The sequence below is a fragment of the Triticum urartu genome, chromosome 1 (assembly GCF_003073215.2).
Source record: "Triticum urartu cultivar G1812 chromosome 1, Tu2.1, whole genome shotgun sequence".
Lineage (NCBI taxonomy): Eukaryota > Viridiplantae > Streptophyta > Magnoliopsida > Poales > Poaceae > Triticum > Triticum urartu.
Window position 1 is genome coordinate 171,894,602 of NC_053022.1, and position 6,000 is coordinate 171,900,601.

Below are 6,000 nucleotides of genomic sequence, written 5' to 3' on the forward strand. Positions count from 1 at the left end.
GTGGTTCCTCAGGCCCCCTTTCGCCAGGGTGACGAAATCTCTAGAAGAGCAACCTCCTCCTACCTCGGGCCCTCCGTTGACTCTGAGTGTCTCGCGCCAGCCCGCCGCGCCCGGCGCAAGATCAGCGGGGGAGATGGGTGTGTCGGCCTGGCGCCTTAATCCTGCATTCCTGCTGTTGGGGAACGTAGTAATTTCAAAAAAATTCCTACGCACACGCAAGATCATGGTGATGCATAGCAACAAGAGGGAAGAGTATCCTCCATGTACCCTCGTAGACCGTAAGTGGAAGCGTTATGAGAACGAGGTTGATGTAGTCAAACGTCTTCACGATCCGACCGATCCAAGTACCGAACGCACGGCACCGCCGAGTTCAGCACACGTTTAGCTCAGTGACGTCCCGCGAACTCACGATCCAGTAGATCTCGGGGAAGATTTTTGTAAGCACGACGGCGTGGTGATGATGTTGATGAAGCTACCGTCGCAGGGCTTCACCTAAGCACCGCTATGATATAACCGAGGTGGATTATGGTGGAGGGGGCACCGCACACGGCTAAGAGATCAATAGATCAATTGTTGTGTCGATGGGGTGCCCCCTGCCCCCGTATATAAAGGATCTAGGTGGGAGGCGGCCGGCCAAGGAGGAGGGTGCGCCAAGGGGGGAGTCCTACTCCCAGGAGTAGGACTCCCTCTTTTCCTAGTTGGAGTAGGAGAGGAGAAGGAAGGGAGAGAAGAGAGAAGGAAAGGGGGGTGCCGCCCCCCACCTCCTTGTCCAATTCGGACTAGAGGGGGAGGGGCGCGCGACTGCCCTTGGCCGCCCCTCCTATTCTCCCACTAAGGCCCATTAGGCCCAATATACTCCCTGGGGGGGTTCCGCTTTCCCCCCGGTTGTGACACCCCAAAAATTTGGCCTTGTTTTAATGAATTAAATTTTTTGCTAGGAATTAAAACTTTGAATTTCTGAGCTCCATTTTGATTTTTTAAATCATTTCCTTCCCTGTTATGATGAGTTTTTCCCAAAGAGAAAACTTTTCAAATATGTCATTGGACTTATTTAATCTGTCAAGAGAAACTTTCCCTTATTTAATATAACTAATTAAATAATTAAGTTGCTTGATCTTTACTTTCTTGAAAATGGTTTTTCCAGGTTAAATGGACATATTTGAACTACAACCATTTGATAAATTCACCTAAAATTCCAACAAAAATTTGGAGATGTCTTATGATGTTTTTAAATAACTTTTATACAAAAATATCTATTATTCATGAAATATTTTGAGCTCTACACTCAATTTTTCTTCTCTGGTCCAGAGTGCATTTTGCACTACAACCCATTTAAATAATTCTTTATAGCCTCCACCAAAATTATGGGATGATGGTAATAGCCTATGATTCCACTTTATGCAAAAACCTAGTGCTGTTCTTTGAAAATATTGAGTGAATCAACCTCATTTTCATTCTGGTCCAGCCTTGTGATTTCTACTGCAACCCTATTTAATTTTGCTCCAATGATCTTGTGCTTTCTCCCACTTGTAGACAGCCCTACCAAACCCCTAAGTCCAGGAGCATGCACCCATTGGCATATTTTTGGTTCATGAAATAATGTCATTTATTTCCTGTCCAGAATTGTAGTTTTGCAAAACTTGCACTAACAAGTTTCTGCTTTTGGCAAACTAACCTCACCACCCTCTTATGCATCTAAAGAGACCACCATCTGGAGTTTTTGGCCAATCCAAGACCTGCCTAAGTGCCCTTAGCATTTTGTCAAACACCTTATGGGCAGGATCTGTTTTGGCATGAACTCTTGGTTTGCACTGTGAACCTGATCCCCTGACCAAACTAGCTTGTCCACTGATCTCCTTGCAAACCCTAACCTAGTACTGTTTCTTCCCATCCTCAACCGCGGCCTCTAGCATGCTCTGGCATTTCGTCGAGCACATTCAGTGCGTGCACGGGACGCGCCCAGAGAGCGCGTATTGCACGACCCGTGCGCCGAGCCGACACGCTGGCCCACGGTTTTGGCCCGCTCTGCAGGACCACGACACGCGCTCCCCTCCTCACAGCAACGCGCCAAGCCGCCCTGGCAGCCTGCAGCGACGCCGACAGAGCTTTTGGCGGCACACCGGCGTCCGCAGCGCGCCTCTGCCACGGTCAGCGCCGCCAAAGCCACTCCCGCTCGCCAGCTCGCCCCTGGAGTAGTGCCCACTCGTCCGCTAGCTCCTGCCGTCATCCACAGCCACGCCACGTTGCCCTGCAAGCTACAGAGAGGCGGTTCGCCGGCATCCTCATCCACCGCCGCGGAACCGACCTCGACGAGCTATAAAAGGAGGCCCCCGAGCTTCCCCGAGCACACAGGCAACCTTAGAATGCTCCCCTAGTTCTCCCGTGGCAGCCAATCGACCCGGGGGAGGTCTTCTTCCCCACCTCCGGCAACTGCAGCCGCCGCCACTGCCCCGGCCAATTCGGCACCACCAGGGCCTCCCACTCTCCGTTCTCTCCACCAAGAACTCCCCCTTCCCTCCGTGAACCCATCCCCCTACGCGATTTTGATCGGGAACCACCACAGCTCCAAAAGCACCTTGCTCCCGAGGCCACCTCCGCCGCGAAGCTCACCGCCGACGACCCCGTCCACCCCCGAGACCGTAAGACCCACCGGCGGGACCGCCTCGACCCCCTGAGGCCGTGGATGGCTTCGGTTTCTCGAACGGAGCCGCCAATCGCCGGAGTTCCGCCTCCGCTCGGGACAGAGAAAGAGGAGGGAGGAGACTGGTCAAACCTGACCGGTGGGCCAGGCGGGCCCACTGTCAGTGACCCACGCGCCGTCCACGCTGGAGTAAGTGGAGGCGTAATACCCGTAATACGTCTTCTCTGTACAAAAACTTAATCTCTTTTGAAACGTTTTCTTTTCCTGATTTTATTAAAAACAGATTTTGACCACAACTTTGACTGGCTATAACTTTTTAAATATAACTCCAAATGAATTGATTCTTTTTCCTACATCTCTCAAATATTGTCTAGTTTATTTTAAGATTTATTTGAAAATTTTCCAAACAACTTTTTTTTACTGTTTTTGAAATATGTGTTATTTGCATATTTTTGAAAATAGGATTTTTGGGAGAGAAGGAAGCTTTCAAAAATTTTGGAGAGCACCCCCCACCTCTCCACACCATTAAAGGCAAGCATTCTGAACCCCGGAATAATATTTTTGTTGTGTTAGTTGACACATTTATAACACCACCTTATTTTAGAGGACTTGTTATTTCATGTGACATGATCATTTATGGCAGCATATTAGTGATTTCCTTGCTGTTGGAAATGAATATTATTGTGATGGTAATAATCCTCATGTGCCTTGCATGCATGCCGGAAAGGAATCCGGGAAAGCCTCGGCCTTGGGTAGGCGTGAGCTTGTCGCCGGTCCCCGTCGGGACGGTTATGTCCGGTATGGCATGGTAAGGTACATTGAGTGGTGATTTCTTCGGTTGAAATATTTTTGTTACATGTCATGCAGGGAACTTATAAACCTCCTGAGTCGACCGTAGACCGAGTCTTGTTTCCAGTAACCCCCATACTTGCTATGTACTACCACTTGTCCCTGCCGCAGGTAGGGTATGGTTCAGTAAGTCGTCAACCCCTTTCAAGCACACACCGTACAGAGAGGCCATGGTGGAAGATATCGGTTGTAGCCGGTAGGCATGCCACCTGGTCCGGGGGCATGGGTGTTTCCGGTTGGGACCGAGAGGGGAGGCCACCCCTTAGAGCGCGCGATATAAATTTGATCCCATGCTACGCGAGGTTGTAGCCTCCCCACTTACAGTTTTGCTTAACAGGTGTCGTGGGTGATTCCAGACACTGGTGAGTTAAGCTGGTGTGTGCAAGTTAGGCGTGTTTTCAACTAAAAGACCGTAGACGGAATTAGTCCTGATGGACTAAAGGAATCCGTTACTCGTGGGTAAAGAGTACACCCTCTGCAGAGATTAAACCTATTCGAATAGCCGTGTCCATGGTTAAGGATTACAGTCTGGGATGGGTCAAGTGTTGGTCTTAGTGTCGGTCTTCGGAGGAGAGATTGTTAAACCAGAACTTGGACCGTGACTTGTGATTTGTGAAGATTATGATTATTATCTTGTGATGGACTAACCCGTTGCATTATTTATATTATCAAGTATCCCTGGACGGTTCTACCTCCTGGATATTCATTGTGATTATTTATCTTGTAAGCCCTTTATGTGGTGTTGCTCAGACGCCCGACTGTGGCATTTCTTTTCTAGCCATTTATGTGGTGTCGCTCAGACGCCCGACTGTGGCATTTCTTTTCAAGCCCTTTGTGTGGTGTCGCTCAGACGCCCGACTGTGGCATTTCTTTTAAAGCCCTTTATGTGGTGTCGCTCAGATGCCCGACTGTGGCATTTCTTTTAAAGCCCTTTATGTGGTGTCGCTCAGACGCCCGACTGCGGCATTTTATTCCCACTCTATTACTGCTTATTCATGTTGCATGAAAATAACCTGCTTGCATGCATAAAAGATGTTTTATTTATGACTGACGATGTGAACATGGAATTTTTTTAGTGCATGATTATCAATTATATTATCCCAGTGTTCATAATGTTTGCGAGTACATTCAAAGTACTCACTGGCTTGTCCCTGGCTATTGTCTTGGCCAGATTGCTTGCTTGGAGAGGAGCGTGGCGATGACAGCCTCGGGACCTAAGCAACGGTGATAGCAGCCTCACGAAGATAGGAGTTATCCTGGTCAGCTGTTCCTGTGGGAAATGGAGTCCCATAGACACTGATGTCTCACAAACCGCTTCCGCCATCGACCACTAGAAACCCAATTGTTGTACTCACAGGCCAGAATGGTCTTGTACTGCATATGTTGTATTTTGCTTGGAATTTCTGTATCAAGTGGAGCCTCATCAGCTAACAGAAATCCTGGGGCTGATGAGCACGACGGTCTTTTCTGGAAAATTTATGTCCGGAAAACCCGGTCGTGACACCGGTACTCAGGTAAATGTCCGAAACTTCCCGAAACCTTTCCGGTATCCGAGCGTAGTCATCCAATATATCGATCTTTATGTCTCGACCATTTCGAGACTCCTCGTCATGTCCGTGATCATATCCGGGACTCCGAACTACCTTCAATACATCAAAACACAAAAACTCATAATACCAATCGTCATAGAACTTTAAGCGTGCGGACCCTACAGGTTCGAGAACTATGTAGACATTACCGAGACACAACTCCGGCCAATAACCAATAGCGGAACCTGGATGCTCATATTGGTTCCTACATATTCTACGAAGATCTTTATCGGTCAAACCGCATAACAACATACGTTGTTCCCTTTGTCATCGGTATGTTACTTGCCCGAGATTCGATCGTCGGTATCTCAATACCTAGTTCAATCTCGTTAGTGGGAAGTCTCTTTACTCGTTCCGTAATGCAACATCCCGCAACTAACTCATTAGCCACATTGCTTCAAGGCTTATAGTGATGTGCATTACCGAGAGGGCCCAGAGATACCTCTCCGACAATCGGAGTGACAAATCCTATTCTTGATCTATGCCAACTCCACGAACACCATCGGAGACACCTGTAGAGCACCTTCATAATCACCCAGTTACATTGTGACATTTGGTAGCACACAAAGTGTTCCTCCGGTATTCGGGAGTTGCATAATCTCATAGTCATAGGAACATGTATAAGTCATGAAGAAAGCAATAGCAATAAACTTAAATGATCAAGTGCTAAGCTAAGAAAATGGGTCAATTCAATCACATCATTCTCCTAATGATGTGATCCCGTTGATCAAATAACAACTCATGTCTATGGCTAGGAAACTTAACTATGTTTGATCAATGAGCTAGTCAAGTAGAGGCAGACTTGTGACACTATGTTTGTCTATGTATTCACACATGTATTATATTTCCGGTTAATACAATTCTAGCATGAATAATAAACATTTATCATGAAATAAGGAAATAAATAATAACTTTATTATT